Source organism: Sciurus vulgaris (genome assembly GCF_902686455.1).
Source record: "Sciurus vulgaris genome assembly, chromosome: 4".
Taxonomy (NCBI): Eukaryota; Metazoa; Chordata; class Mammalia; order Rodentia; family Sciuridae; genus Sciurus; species Sciurus vulgaris.
This window is the reverse complement of record NC_136464.1, coordinates 92,412,551-92,429,598: the sequence shown is the minus strand read 5'-3', so window position 1 is coordinate 92,429,598 and position 17,048 is coordinate 92,412,551. Positions and strand designations below refer to the sequence as shown.

The window sequence follows — 17,048 nt, the reverse complement described above, 5'->3', positions numbered from 1 at the left end:
CTCATATAGGCCCAGAGATATGTTAGTAAGTGCTCTTGAGCAATTTGAGTGTCACTACTGATGCAAACCTGCAGATTAAATTCCCAAGCTCTCTTGGAAACACTTCCAACTTAATGAGGTCTCTGTATGGCACTTGTGCTTTCTGTACTTTACCTCAAACTGTCCCTAGATGGCAGCAAAGGAGATATCTTGGAAACCATCCTGCAGTTTATCTCCATTCAACTTGTTTTTTTTCCTTTGAAATTCCCTTAATAAAAACATTGAAAACTTTGAGACCACTGTTCACAGTTGAGACTCAGGAGAATGTCTTTGAAGATAGAGCTTAATTTAAAAAGTCAAGCACATTTTAGTGAAATTACTTGAGTGACATTTCCATTGCCACTATTCAATAACTTATGGGGCACGGAGTAATAGGTAAGTCCCTTTCTTATTCTGGTAGAGGAAGAAAAGAAATCATTTAAAGTATTCTCTAAACAAATCATGGCTATTTTATATACTCCTGTCTGCTCTCCTCTATAGTTATTTGTCTACATTTATTTTCCCAGTTTCCTCACTTGGCATTCTCCCCTTAATTCATTCCCCATCAAGTTTTTATCCACCTCTCTGCTTATAAACATGCTTCCCAAAATTCTCCATAAAAATTTATGCAGAGAAGGGTACAGAAGAAGAAAGAACAGCTAGAACTCAAGGCCAGAGCCCTTGGGGATTCTTGAGAAATGGAATGCAGTTGCTGAGAATGATGCAGGGCCTTTAGAGTTGGAAGAACAGTTTTTTTTTTTTTCCAAAGTTATAAGTTGCTTGAACTTATTATGTATATGCATTATACTTACAACTAAAATATAATTCTAAGTAAATTACATTCCAGTAGCAAAAGGTTGAGTAGGAATGGCCTGGAAAATGGGGACATGGGTCTCAAAACAATGTTTCAGAGCTTTATTGACTTTATCTGATAGGTCTGAGAGGTCAGCATAGCACTGCATTTCATAAGCTTGTCCTCTCATCTGGTACCTATTCTTCTAATTTTTTCCATGCTGCTTTCCATTTTTCCTTGCTTCCAAAAGGCTAAATCATATCACAGAGCAAGGCTAAATCATATCACAGAGCCTATGCATGTGAATGTGCAGATCTGGCATCAGAGTCTAGAATGTAAGAGGCAGTGTGATTTAAGAGAAAAATCTGTGAATTAGAGTAGTTAGTCCTGTATTCTAGATCCAGTTCTGTTGTAAAATATTTATGTGCTTTTAGGCAAATCATTGTTCTTTCTGGTCCTAAGTCTTCTTGTCTATCTAATGGCACCAAATTTGGCAAACTTGTCATTTCAGTTATGACTGTGGCTGGAAGCTGCTGAAACAAACTAACTTAAGTAAAATAAAGAGAAATAAAAATGATTAAAGAAAGAATCGAACCATCAGAGTTTAAGGTGGAGGAGTCAGGGTAGCCTGAGGTATCTCAAGATTATGGGTAGACTCCTTAGGGAACTACCATTGGAAGCTCTCAGCTCTAACTACCTCAGCCTGAAGGCTTTAATGACAGGGCTCCTTCCTGTTCAGTGTGTTTGCAGTGGGGAGGAGTACCATTTCCAAAAATAATAAAGAAGGAAAGAAAGAAAGGATGAAGGGAAGAAAACAAAAATGAAAACAGAAAATGAATGGAATTTATACTCCTGAAACATAAATTAGCTCCAAAGGCAATTTTCAAAATTTCAAATTGGTGATCTAACAATATTTTGAATAAGTTTAGTACTGCATCATAATTTGGGGGGCTGGGAAGTGGTACCAGGGATTGAACTCAGGGACATTCAACCACTGAGTCACATCCCCAGCCCCATTTTGTATTGTATTTATAGAAAGGGTCTCACTGAGTTGCTTATGAGCTCACTTTTGCTGAGGCCGGCTTTGAGCTTGCAATCCTCCTGCCTTAGCCTCTGGAGCTACTGGGATTACAGGCATGTTCCATTGTGCCTGGTACAACATAACTTTTTGATATGAATACTTTAATTTGTCTGCATGTACCTGTGTTTTTTAGTATGTTTGTATCCATTCATAGGAAAAAATGCTTTTAAATTTTTCATATTTATTGAATCAGGTCTTCTAAGGAAGTGAATCATGTAAGTGAATCATGTCTGCTCAGAAGTAATCAAATTGAAATTATCTAAATTATTTTTACTTCATTCTTAATTGTAAAAAGTTCCCCTCAGGCAATTTCTTCTTAAAAAACAAACAAATAAAAAAGCATCAGCTAACTCAAGTAATGGCTTTAAACTTTATTCTTTGTGGCAGAATTAAGTCATATTTTCCCAACTTTACTTTCAAATTGCATCTCTGTGTCCTGACACATTATTTCACTCTCTCCCATTCACTCAGATTTTAAAAAATGCATACATGTATATTCTTTTTTTTACATATTTTTATTGTAAACAAATGGGGTACAACTTGTTTCTCTGGTTGTACACGAAGTAAAGACATACCATTTGCATAATCATACATTTACATAGGGTAATGATGTTTGATTCATTCTGTAATTTTTCCCTCCCCCAACCCCTCCCACCCCTCTTTTCCCTCTTTAAAGTCTCTCCTTCCTCCATTCTTGTCTCCCTCCCACCCCCTATATATATAAAGAACTCAAAAAGCTTTACACCAAGAATTCAAATAACCCAATCAACAAATGGGCTAAGGAAATGAACAGTCACTTCACAGAAGCAATCAACAGATATATGAAAAAATGTTCAACATTTTTTCAACATCTTACATATTCTTATATAGATATACTTAAATAATTTTTACTAACATAATTAGATAAAATCATATTAGTATTCTTATACTTATTAAAATATACATAAATTTAATCCAATTATACTCATGGTTTTGGATAGTACAGCTACTATTTTGTTACATAGTTACATAATTACAAAGTATTTTTTGAACTTATGGCCTTTCATTGACTTAACTTGTTCTAATTAAACATAATTATTATTCTGCTTTTTGATCCTCATTAATGGGACCCCTTCCCCCCAACATCTTGAAAGAACTCTAATTTTCTGTTATCTGTAAGTCTAGACCCATTCTGACTTGGCCTGAGCTATGAAATCAGCTGTCCTCCAAAGGGTCCTGGTTTCTTTTCCTGAAAAATAATATTGGAGATACAAATCTGGTTACTATGTATGGGCATGAAAGTCACAAAGCGGGAGTAGGCATGCATTTTGAGGCTGCATGTTCACACTGCTTTTTTTTTCTTTTTAGTTAAAAAAGGGAGCCATGTCCTATTTAACATATAATATATGATTTATCTGCCGCTGAATTTCTACAGTGTAGATTCCAAACTGTTCTTCTCTGATGGGACTCTGGAAGGACACCTAGCATTCCACTGTGTTTCTCTAATCAGCAGACATTCATGAGCACTGGACCATACTGCCAGTATGGGGCTCAATGGGCCATATACTCTGCTAGTAGAGCTTCACCAATTATAGAAAAGTCAACTATGAAACAAAATTTTGTCTAAGATGAGGATATGTACAAAACAGAGAACTGTGCTTGCTCTGGCAGAGCACTAAGGATGAAGAGGGCCATCTCAGGTTGGGTGGTGACTGTTACTGAGAATTTATGCAGGAAGATGAGGATGAGGAGGTAGTGAGGAGACAGGTCATGGAGGACCTCACTTGTTTAGCTAAGAAGTGTGGACTGAGTTCCCAAAGACAGTGTGGTACACAAGAGGCATTTAAGGAAGGGCAAGGTATTATCAAATTTGGATTTCTGATAAATTTTTCTGGTAGCCATGAGGAATTCTTAAGGATATAGCCTATATTGTACATTTCACAGATTACTTTTGATTTTCTCTACTTGTATAGCTTTCTTATAATGAAGGTATGTTATTCCAAATGACACCACTTGATAAAAATAATTTTTTTCTTTCTGAAATCAAAGGGAAATTGAGTGTTTCATACCTTTTCTAGAGTTACTTTTAAGCCCCAAAAGACCTGTAGCCCAGGTGAAGTTTGTGTATAAAATAATTGAAGGATTATTTCTATCACCATCTACTATCTTTATAATTGATGCCTCACATCGTTCCAGAAAAATTTATGATTGGTTTTAAAACCTTAAAACAGCAATAGTAGTCAGAAGAGTCATGCTGCATGGTTAATTTTATTTGTCAACTTCACTGATATGTAGGTAGCTGGTAAAATATTATTTTGGGTATCTGGAAAAGTGTCCCCAGAATCCAGAAGAGATAAGCAGTTGAATCTGTAAACTGGGTAAAACAGATCTGTCTTCACCTATCCTATGTTGGGAGAGAGAGAGAGAGAGAGAGAGAGAGAGAGAGAGAGAGAGAGAGAGAGAGAAGAAACAGAGGTGAATGTGAATTCACTCTCTTCTGGAGCTGAGACACTTACCTTCTGCTTGGATATTAACTTTCATGATTCTTGGGCATTCATACTCTAGAACTTATACCAGCAAACCCTCAGCTTCTCAAGCATTTGAGTTCACCCTGACGTATAAGCTCTTTGCACTTGTCTTAATTTTATCATCAGCATTCCTGGTTCTTAACCTTGCAAATGGAAGATCATGGGACTTCTTGACCTCCATAATCATGTTAGCCAACCCCCATAATAAATCTTCTTTTGTCTGTCTATCTATCTATCTATCTATCTATTTATCTATCTATCTATCTATCTATCTACCTATCTACTATCTATTCTACTCATTCATCCATCCATCACATTGGTTTTGTTTCTCTGGATAACTCTGACTAATAGAGCAGTCTCTTATAGAGATTTACCCTGAAATATTCATGAACACACAAGTAAGAATATAAGCTCATAATCTCACTGAAGCTTCAGAATGATAAGACAAACTATTAGCAGATAAGACAATTAAGCAATATAGTTCAGGCTTAGGTTGATGAAATAAGGATCACGTAGAAAAGCAGGAAGACACTTGGGATCCTATGTTAGTTTCCTAGGAATGCTATATAGCAAAGTAACAAACTGTGGGATAATAAAATAAATTTATTATCTCACAGTTCTGGGACTAGAAGTTTGAAATCAAGGGCCACGTTCTTCCTGAGAGTTCTAGGGGAGAATCTGTTCCATTTCTCTCTCTCAGGTTCTGCTGCTTCTAGTAAGCTTTAATGTTCTTTAACATATATATATATATATATATGTTATATTTTTCTACGTACACTTGAAAGATTTTGTATTTTGTTATTGTTGTATGCAGGGTTCTAGATACATCAACTGGATCATCCTTTTTAAAATTTTCAGAATTTTCATATCCATTTTTTAGATTACATAACGGGCTACTAATAATGGTGTATTGTAGTCTCCCATTTGAACTGTGAATTCATCTGCTTCCACTCTGGTCAATTTTAGTTTTATGTATTTAGAAGCTATTTTATTGATACATATAGATTGGGGATTTCCATATCCTCCTGGTAAATGGATCATTTTATCATTATGAAATAACCTTTATTTTTCTGGAGTGATTCTTTTTTTTCTTTATAAGTCTACATTGATATAAGTTTGTATACCAGTTTTTTCCCACTGTTTTCATACTGTACCTTTCCCATTATTTTGCATTCAAATTTTGGATCCTTAACAAGTGAGAAACATACAGTCTGACAAGTTTTCTACTTTTCTTATTCAGTTTGATTGTCTTATTTTTTTAATTAGAATAATTATTTTATATTTAACATAGGTCTAGATATGTATTTCTATTTATGTTTACCATTTTATGGATTTTTCAATTTAATATGTTTCTTTTCCTGTATTAATTTTCTTCCTTTTTTTGAGGGGAAGGAGTTAATTTTCCATATATGTAAATATCTACTATATAATATTTAATTATATAAATGTCTAGTGTAGATATGTATGTAAATTCTTTCGTTAGCTATAAAATATTTTATCCTTTCAGTTGTTACCCTAATAATTACAATGTATAATCTTCAATTCTTACAATTCAATATAAATTGTTACTGTTATTATTTCCCTGAAAATACTGATGCCTTAGAACAATTTCATCTTTTGTCATCCTTATGCTTTTGCCTTGTGTTTGGTGTGCATCTTTATGTGTGTTTTAAATGTGTAGAGGACTACTGTCATTTTTGTATAGCCAATTTTTATTTATATTTACTCATAGATTCTTTAATTCCTTCCTGCATTTCTGCATTTCCATCTAGCATCTACCTAAAGAACTTCATCTAGTATTTCTTTGGGAATAGTTTCTTGGTATTGTTCATTTGAAAAAATATATATATTTATCTTCATTTTTGAAGGATATGTTTTTAGTATATAATTCTAAGTTGACAGTTATTTTTTTCCCAGCAGTTTAAAGGTATAATTTCAGTTGCCATTTACCTTCCAGTTTCTATGGAGAATTTAACTTCAGTTTTATTTTTGCTAACTTGAAGTTAATTTTCTCTTGCTATTCTTCAGATTTTGTTTGTCTTTGATTTTCATAAATTTTACCAGAATATATTCCAATATGATTTTATTTCTATTTAACCTGTCATTCAAAGAGTTTCTTGATGGGTTTTTCTCAGTTCTGAGTAATTCTTGGCTATTTTTTGTGAAAGAAGTTCTGCCCCATTCTGCTTCCTTATATGTCTCTGGTTACATAAGTTAAATTTCTTTACTGCACACTTATTGTCTCTCATACGCTTTTCTGTTCTTACCATTTATTTTTCTTCAGTTTAAATATTTCCTATTTGTCTATTTTAATTTCTAAATTATTACTTCTGTTGTGTCTAATCTGCCTATTAAATCTACTCCTTTCCATGATTAATTTTGAATATTTTATGGTTCAGATTAGATGTCCCCTAAAAGGTAATGTGTGAGACAATGTAAGGAAGTTTAGAAGTGAAATGATTGGATTATGAGAACATCAACCTGATCAGTACATTGATCCACTTATAAGGATTAACTGTAGGCAAGTAGGGTGTGGCTGGAGGAGGAAGGTCATTGGAGCATGACTTTGCGGTGTATATTTTGTCCATGGAGAGAAAACTCTGTGGAGTGATAGCAAACTGCCTGGGAACTCCTTGTAGAGAATTTCTTCTCTCTGCTTCCTGGTGCTAGGTTCTCAGCTGCTTTTCTCTGCCAAACACCTCTGCCATGATGTTCTACCTCATGTCAGGTCCCAAGGAATGGAGTCAGCTGAGACCTCTGAAACCATGAGCACCCAGATAAACTGTTACTTCTAAAATTGTTCTTGTCAGGTCTTTTGGTCACAGCAGTGAAAGAGCTGACTTAGGAGGAAGCATGGATTGTATAGAGGAAAAAGGGTGGGAGGGGGTGGGGAGAAGAGAAAATAGCAGAATGAGACAAACATCATTAGCCTGTGTATATGTATGATTACACAAATGGTGCGACTCTACTTCATGTACAACCAGAGAAACAACAGTTGTACCCCATTTGTGTACAATGAATCAAAATAAATAAAAAAGGGGGAAAAATCAACATAATAAACAAATAGAAGTTAAAAAAAGGAGCTGACTTAATGAAATATCATATTTTTCTATTGTAGGACTTCATTTGTTTTTTAAATTCAAATTCTCTGAGGAAATTCTGCTTTGTTGTTTTCTCTATCTTCTTTATATCTAGAACATGTTAATTATTTTAGTTGGCCTACTTTAAAGTCCTTGTCTGCTAACTCCAATATGTAGAGCACCTGTGGATTTTTTCTCTAGGTTTTTGGACATTTGGTCCTAGAGAGTCTTGAATTTTGGACATTATGTATAAAGTAATTTGAGAGGTTCTGATTAAACTGTTCTTTTTTTTTTTAAACTAGATTGATGGATTTTGGCTATTCACTTTATTCTGATCAGGAACTGTGTTGACTGAAATGTGGTTGCAGTTTTAGGAATGATTCATTTACCTCTGGTTAATTCATGTACTTAGGGCACAGTTCTTCCAGTGATTCCAGTTATGAGCCTAATATCACCCTTCCCTTGTTGGTCCTTGAACTGCCTTATCTTCTAATTATATTTGATGGATGTGTTTCTCAATTTTCAGATTTTTAAAAAATTCTTTCCTGTGAAGCTTCAGAATTTAGCAGATGTCTTAAAAGGAAAATTGTTCATGTGTCTGACTTAATTCTTTTTATTTTTATTTTTATTTTTTTACTTAATTCTTTATTTACCCTTTCCTTCTCATTAAAGACTAATTGTTATTCCTCCATTCCATAAAATTTCTTTTATTTCTGCTGATTTCTCTGATCCTTCATAGTGACTCTCTGACTAAGCAATGCCCAGATTATTGTTTTAAAATAATTTTTAATTGTATTTGTTCTAATTAGTTGTATATGGCAGTAGAATTCAATTATTTATTTTGGTAGATTATATATAGAGTATAATCTGACATTTTTCTGATTATACATATTGCAGGATCACACTGGTCATGCAGTGATACACATACATGAAATAATAATGTCTATTTCACTCTACTGTCGTTCCTTCCCCCATGTCCCTTCCCCTCCCTTCACCCCCCATTGTTAATTAGCTTTGGCATATCAGAGAAAACATTTGACCTTTGGCTCATTCACTTAGCATGATATTATCTTAACTCCATCCATTTATTAGCAAATGCCAGAATTTCATTCTTCTTTAAAGCTGAGTAATATTCCATCATATATATAAACCACATTTTCTTTATCCATTCATCTGTTGAAGATATCTAGGTTGGTTCCACAGTTTAGCTACTGTGAATTGAGCTGCTGTAAACATTGATGTGGCCTATGTTACTGTATATTGATTTTAAGTCCTTTGGGTATCAACCAAGTAGTGGAATAACTGGGTCAAATGGTGGTTCCATTCTAAGTTTGCCGAGGAATCTCCATACTACTTTCCATAATGGTTGCACCAATTTGCACTCGCACCAGCAGTGTATAAGTTTGCCTTTTTCCCCACATCCTTGCCAACATTTATTTTGGCTTGTATTCTTGATAATTGCCATTTTATTTGAAGTGAGATGAAATCTTAGAGTAGTTTTGATTTGCATTTCTCCAATTGCTAGAGATTTTCAACATTTTTTCATACATTTATTGATTGATTGTATACCTTCTGTGAAGTGTCTGTTCAGTTCCTTTGTCCATTTGTTTATTGGGTTTCTTTTTTTATGTTTGTTTGTTTTTGGTGTTAACTTTTTTGGGTTCCTTATCTATCCTAGAGATTAATGCTTTATCTGAGGTGCATGTGGTAAAGATTTTTTCCCAATCTGTAGGCTCTCTCTCTTCACATTATTGATTGCTTCTTTTGCTTAAAGGAAGCTTTTCAGTCCAGCCCATTTATTGATTCTTGATTTTACTTCTTTTGCTGTAGGGGTCTGGTTAAGGAAGTCAGGTCCTAGACCAACATGGTGAAGATTTGGGCCTACATTTTCTTTTAGTAGTCACAGGATCTCTGTTCTAGTGCCTAAGTCTTTAATAACAGTGAGTTGAGTTTCGTGCAGGGTGAGAAATAAGGATTTAATTTCATTTTATTAATGTGGCTCTCCGTTTTTCCTAGCACCATTTGTTGAATAAGTTGTCTTTTCTCCAGTGAATGTTTTTTGCATCTTTGTCTAGTATGAGATAAATGTATGTATGTGGGTTTGTCTCTGTGTCTTCTATTCTGTACCATTGGTCTGCATGTCTGTTTTGGTACCAATACCATGCTGTTTTTATTGCTATAGCTTTGAAGTATAGTTTGAGTTCTGGTATTGTGATGCCTTCTGCTTCACTTATCTTTTAAGGATTGCTTTGACTATTCTGGGTCTCTTATTTTTCCAAGTGAATGCTTTTTCTAGTTCTATGAAGAACATCATTGGGATTTTAATAAGAATTGCATTAAACTCATATAATGCTTTTGGTAGTATGGTCATTTTGACAATATTAATTCTTCTTATTTAGGAGCATGAGCAGTCTTTCCATCTTCTAAGGTCTTCTTAAATTTCTTTTTTTTAGTGTTCTGTAGTTTTCATTTTAGAGTTTTTTCACCTCTTTTGTTAGATTGATTTCCAAGTATTTTTTTCTTTGAGGAGATTGTGAATGGGGTAGTGTTCTTTATTTCTGGTTCAGTGGATTCATTACTGATGTATAGGAATGTGTTTGATTTATGGGAATTGATTTTATATCCTCTACTTTGCTGAATACATTTATAAGTTCTAGAAGATTTTTGGTAGAATTTTTTCGATCTTCCAAATATAGAATCACATCACGAATGTCCAGATTCTTAACCTCTTTACTCTATGCTAAAAATTAACAAATGCTTCCAGGGAAAAAATGACTATAGGGCCTCATCTAATCAATCCATTACACCTTGCTCTGTGAAATGTTAGTGCTTCTAATCCTGTTTGACTTAACAGATCCCAAGTGCTTCAGATATATATGATCTGGTTTTCAAGTTGATCTCATCAAGATCTTTATTTTTTCTCTCCTGCATTACTCTATTACTCATGGTCATGAAAGTCCCTCATATAATATTTTAAACATTGAGTTGAAAATGGGTCCATTTCATCGCAGTTACAGGTGTTATAATTTGTAAAACTCAACTGCTATCAGTAGCCATGTTTAACACTGCTCAAGATAGTTTACCACAGTAAGTGACATGAAGCTAACAGAAAGATGCATTTACCAGAGGTGGAAAAAATGTCCTGATAGTATGTGATGTCCTAGTTTTAGATTTTTCTTGAGACCCTTCTTATAGTGGGACATTCTTTTATCTCTTGTGTTTGTGAGTTAATACATTTATCCTCATAAGCTAGTTTTGGTTTGAATATATATCATTTTATAACTAGTAATCTTGATTAATTGAGAAATATGATACTTGGAATTTGAGTGTTGTAAATTACAGATTATAAAATATGATGGGTTAAGAAGAGTGAAGAAAAGTGATCATCCCTTTATCTGGTGTAAATGTGGTCCCTCTTATGTAGTAGTGTGCTGGACAGAGTCTCAGAGGGTCCCCATGTTCTTCACTTCCTCATGTTTAGAACTTGTGTGATCTAGCCTGAGTAGGTAAGAACTTTAACTTACTTCTAACCAATACAATATGGCAAAGATGATGGGACATTGCTTCCATGATTACATTATGTTATATGGAGCTCTATCTTGACAATATTTCTTTCTCTTTATCTCATGCTAGCTGTGGTGAGAGGGCCAATGAAGAAGGTCAAGTGTCAAGATACTGCAGGCAGCCTCTAAGAGCTTAGGGTGGCTTCCACCAATAACCACTAAGAGGCTGGCTGGAACTCTCTGTATTGAATTATACCAATAATTAGAGTGAACTTGAAAGAGGATCTATCACCATTTGAACCTCCAGATGAGAACCAAGCCTTGACAGACACCATGACTACAGTCTTGCTGAAGACCCAGTTGAAACATGCCCAGATTCTTGACGAGCAGAAGTTGTGAGATAATAATTGGGTGCTGTTTTAATCTGGTAAATTTGTTACTGCTGTTTGATCTGGTAAACTTATTACTCAGCAATAGAAAAATAATATGGGTGAATAGTTGGGGTTGGGAAGAGACAATGGACTGTTTATCATTGGAGTGGAGGACTTTTCCCCAATTCTTGATGCTTCTTTCCATGCAGAGGCAGCACTTCCAAGTGTAGCACCTTAGCCTTCTTCTAGTTCATTCACTCTGAGGCTAGGGATGGCCTGTGTTATTGGTTAATTTTGAGAGTAAAACTGAGCAAATATATCCCAAATTCATCTTTTCCCATCCTCTTAGAAGCAAGTTGCCCTTCAGTTAGCATATGTTCTCTGTTTCCCTAGGGACAGGGAAACCATTGAGGTCATTTCTGCTCTATTTCCTAGTAGTTCATTATAGGGGTTATTGTCTGCAGTCTCACAAACACTGAATATTAATGCACATCTTGGTTTTTGACATTTTGTAGGCAACATCTAGATCATGCTCTTCTAAGTAATCAGTAGTGAGTTTGCTTTTCATACATTTACAAGCATTAGAAATTCTTCTTGTGTTATTTTCTATTTTTGTACTTTATAATTCTATTAGATTGCTTATAGTTTACTTATTGATTAAATAAGTGTTTTACATATTAAGAAATTAATTCTTCCTCCCATGTATTCCAGAATTTTTCAACATACAGAAGCTTAAAATGTTATATAATTATTAAATATGATATCACATTTATATCTCCTTCTCCTCTTCTTTTTTGTCCTCCTTCTCCTCTCTCTCCTCTTATTTTTACTTTTGAGCTAGGTTTTGCTACTAAGATATAAGTTAAATATTCTCTATTTTTTCTTTAGTTTCATTGGTTCATATTTAATTCTTTAATTCAACTAGAATTTATTTTTTGATATATTACAAAGTAACTATTTTTGGTGAAAATAATTAATTGTTCAAATACCAAAACTTATTTGTGAAGTTATATTTACTATATGTTAATTTTTTTAGTATTTTAGAGTTTCTTTGATGCCTACTTTGCTTTGTTTTATTAAGTTATCATGACTTTATTTAGCCAGATGACAAAGCCATACCACAAACTCTCAATAGCACAATTTTTATTCTAAAGGTACTGAGATCTTCTGTGGTTTTAGGTCAATTTACTCAAGAGAGATATTTTGGAGGTGGAACCACTTGTGACAAGTACATGACAGGCAAGTTATGGAATGGTGTCCTTATGTTGTCTGACTGCACATTACTTATGTCTTCTTACTTTTCTGGATAGACACAGGTTCTGATAGAATTAACTCTAGCTAAATACTAGCTAACTCACTCATTACATTAAGCACTTACTTTACACCTTATTTTTTAAAAAGAGCATGATATCCTAGTTATTGGTAATGAACTTCCAAATTTTTTATATATTAGTAAGGTAATGGTGAAGTCTGTGGGAGATGGAGTAGGGAATACATGTTAGGTTAGGGTGACAGAGAGGAAGTCCTATGAACATTATATATCTTCCCCATTAATCAAGGTAAGAATACTGATCTTGAATGATTTTATAAAAGCTTGCTCACTAACTTGGGACATCATTAGCATAAAGGTATAAGAGTATCCAAGGAAAGCGTCCTCTACAACTGCTTTTTCTCTTGACACATGATTACTCTAGCTTGTAAATTTTTCTCTTAGTTATCTTAATTCCACAAACCCTCCATTCCTTATCTACTGTAAGAGATTTAACAGAGGCTCCCATGGTCCTCTGTGGCTACAAGAAGTTCCTGAAGCACCCCAAAGGCTCTAAACTCCCCCAAGCACCCACTAGCAGACAAGCCTCCTTGAGGTTATAAAGCCAGCAGAGATAGGCATCTAATGACCAGCTCTGGGACTCCTGCAAATGCAGTCAGGGCTGTCTCTGCCTCCAGGACATAGACTTTTCTTGTCCCCTCTCCACGCTTTCTGAGAGTAATTAGTACTCAAGAGAAATAGCAACAGACTGGTAGTCAGAGTTCTAGGAAGCTGCCCTCCCGAGTGGCTATTCTGGGCTGAGGAAGCAGAACTTCTCTTTTATGTAGTTGTTCTTTCATTAATTCCTTAGAGTGCTGTCCTGTAAGGATACAGATTCAGAGGACGGTGAATGAGGAGTCAGGGTAGGAAAGCTGGGATCCTCTTTTGGAAATCCCACAGCATTTCCATATTGCCATATGTTTTAACGTTGATAACTAATTTGCAAATGCATTTTGTATATATTAGCTTAAATCCCTACAATGATTTTAAGGAATGCACTCCAAAGTCAAATATTTACTAGTTTAAGTCTGGATAAAAATCATAGCACATGGATCCTTATATACTGGAACTTTGTTCTCTAGGATAGATTCACCCAAGTGTGATGAATGGATCAAAGAGTATGTTTTGTATCCCCCGGTGCTGTAGATTCTGTGCCACAAAGATTATAGCAATTCACATACAGCAGAGGAATAGGGTCTTTTCTCCTGTATTCTCTGTTTGCACGGAGTACTATACATCTATGATAAAATTATTTCACAATTATTTATTGTTTTACTTTGCATTTTCTTGATTACCAACATGATTCACATGCACATTTCCTCGTCTGAGAATTGTCTCTTTTTGTTTTTTAAATTTTCCTATTGAACTATCTTTCTCTTAGAGAGATCTGGATATTAAGAAACCTAGCCAGGCACTTGCCTGTAAATTCCAGATACTCAGCAGGCTAAAGCAGAAGGTTGGCAAGCTTGAGACCAGCCTCATTAATTTAGAGAGACTCTGAGGAGTAAAAAGAAAAGCACAGGGAGCTACACTGGGGATATAGCTCAGTGGTAAAGGAAATCTAACCTTTGTCTGTCAGGTCCAATATGGATATTTGGGACTCTAAATCATGCTTAGAGGAATTGTGCTATTTTAAAATACAAGCAAAAGGATTATAGGTATAGGAGGCTAAATATGATTCTGCCTGGAGGTTTGGTGTGGGCACATAGAAACTCATTTTGATACAAGAGGAAGTCGTGTGTTAGCATCTAGTGGTGATTGTGAAATGTTTTAGGCTTTTGACTATAAGACTGCAATATGAATAGCCTGGAAATTATTAGTTCTGAAGCAGGAAGATTAAGAAAGAAGACCTTCTATGGTAAACAGAGAGTTTTCTTTTAAACAGACAAGAGAGACTCTTCCCAAGGAGTGTTTCCTAGAGGAAGCTTTATAGTTACAGTAGGCAAAAAGTGCCCTGACAGTATCTTCATAACTAATGGTCCCCAAAGACACTGGGCAGTGAGTTCAAAAGTTCTTTTCACTTCCCAGACTTTAAGAAGTTTCCCTTTTAACATTCACCTAGGGTTGTAGAAAGCAGAACAAAATAAAGAACAGATAACTTCAAAATTTGGCAAATAAAAATGAAAGAAAATGACTATACTACATTTTTACAGAGGTAGTATTTTTCCAAGGAAAATAAGTTTCTATAATAAAATTATTGCTAATTTATAAATTTGAAGACAAAATGCAAAACACAAATACTAAATACAATACTATGCAATACTAAATACAGTACAATACAGAAGACAAAGCATGTGAGGGTTCACAGGGGTTTAGCAATCCCAGGAACCAAAATCAGTCCAGCTAGATTCAGTGGTAGGAAGAACTATTAAAAAAAAATTCAGAGCTTAGAATTACCAAAAAGGATGCTCATTCTACCATGATCAGAAAAATAAGGATGAAGTTCACACAATAAAAAGAACTAGCAAGTTTTAGGAAAGTGTTTGATTAAAATGTTGGGCAAGAAAGTGTAAGATCAATTTCTTGTGATGCCAGAGAGTAAGGAAGTGCTTAAAAATAATGGAGAGATGTAAAAAAGACAAAGAACAAACTTGAAGGAGCTCTTAATGGAACAATCTAAGGAATAAATAAATAAATCGTAGTAGTAATAGGTTTTAAGACATTATTTAAAATAAATATCTGTGATCTATAACAATATGAATAAGAACAGAATAAATAAATGAAGTAGGGAAAACACTTTTTTTAATACAATGTTCATTGAAGTGCACAAATAATAAAGTGAATATATATGTAACCACCAAATATTACCAAGAAATACATTGCCAGAATCTCAGAACCTTTTATTCCTCTTCCAAACTCTATCCATTATCTACCCCAAAGGCTGCTACTACCTGTATTATTACCACAGACTACTTTTTGTGTATTTTGAACTTTATTTTAATAGAAATGTAGAAGATGTACTATTTAGTCTCTGGGTTCTTTTGTTTATATAATGAGATTTATTTATGTAATTTTATTTAACAGTGGTTTATGAATTATCATTACTTTATAGTATTAATTATATAACTGTATACAATTTATCAATTTTATTACTGATGGGTATTCAGTTGCTTCTGGTGGTTAACAATTATGAATAATGCTTTCATGAAAATTTTTGCATATGTCTTTTGATATATTTATGTATGACTTACAATGGGTATAAACCTAGAAGTGAAATATTTGGGTAGTACATTATTTCTAAATTCAAACAACATAAATTGCCAAACAACTTTCCAAAGTATTTGAACAAATGTATATTCCCACCACCAACAGCATTTGGCATCATTAGACTTCCCCATTCTAGTGAGTATGTTATGTGGTACCTCATTGTGACTGTGGTTTACTTTTCTTTACTAGTTGACTATGGTATTTTGTAGTGTATCTTCAGTTGAAGTTTATTTATTTCCTCATAGCTGAAGTAAAACTGTTGTCATGCATCAGGTATCTGTCTGTATAGACCTATATATTCTAGACTTTGAATTCTGTACCAAAGTTATTTTTCTGTATTCTTATGCCAATAATATGATCTCTTAATTATTTTGAGTCATAAAAATTATTGATATTCATTGCTTTAACTGTCCCAATTGTGTTACTGTTCTTTAATTTTGTGAGGCTGTTTTTCCCCCACATTTTTTATTGGTGCATAATTATAGATAATGATGGGATTTGTTGTTGCATATTTGTACATGCATATAATATAATTTGACCAATATCGCTTCCCAGCACTTTCCCTTGTTCTCCCCCTCCTGCCCCACCTTGGTCCCTTTCCTCTAAAGATCTCCCTTTGATTTTTATGAGCTCTGCCCTCATCTTCATTTTCCTTTTTCCTTTCTATCTTCCATATATGAGAGAAAACATACAATCTTTAACCTTATGAGTTTGACTTATTTCACTTAACATGATAACCTCTAGTTCCATCCATCTACTGCAAATGTCATAATTTCATTATTCTTTATAGCTGAATAAAGCTCCAATTGTGTATGTATACCACATTTTCTTTATCCATTCTTCCACTGATGGACACCTAGGCTGGTTCCATAGTTTGGCTATGGTGAATTGTGCTGCTATAAACATGAGTAAGCATGTATCGCTGTAGTATGATGACTTTAATTCTTCATGATAAATACCAAGGAGTGGTATAGCTGGGTCATATGATGTTTCCATGCTTAGTCTTTTTTTTTTTAATACCTAAACTTGAGGAGCCTCTATACTGATTTCCATAGTGGTTATACTAATATATAGTCCCACCAACTGTGTGAAAGTATCCTTTCTTCCCATATCCTCTCCAGCATTTATTAGTATTTGTATTCTCAATGACTGCCATTCTGACTGGTGTGAGATGAAATC

The 17,048-nt window shown here is 34.3% G+C and overlaps 1 long non-coding RNA gene across 1 annotated transcript in view; it reads left to right on the top strand.

Moving 5' to 3' along the window:
• Window positions 1–17,048, top strand: part of LOC306659826 — a 784,421-nt gene that overhangs the window by 746,582 nt on the left and 20,791 nt on the right. The gene's annotated exons all lie outside the window — the stretch shown is intronic.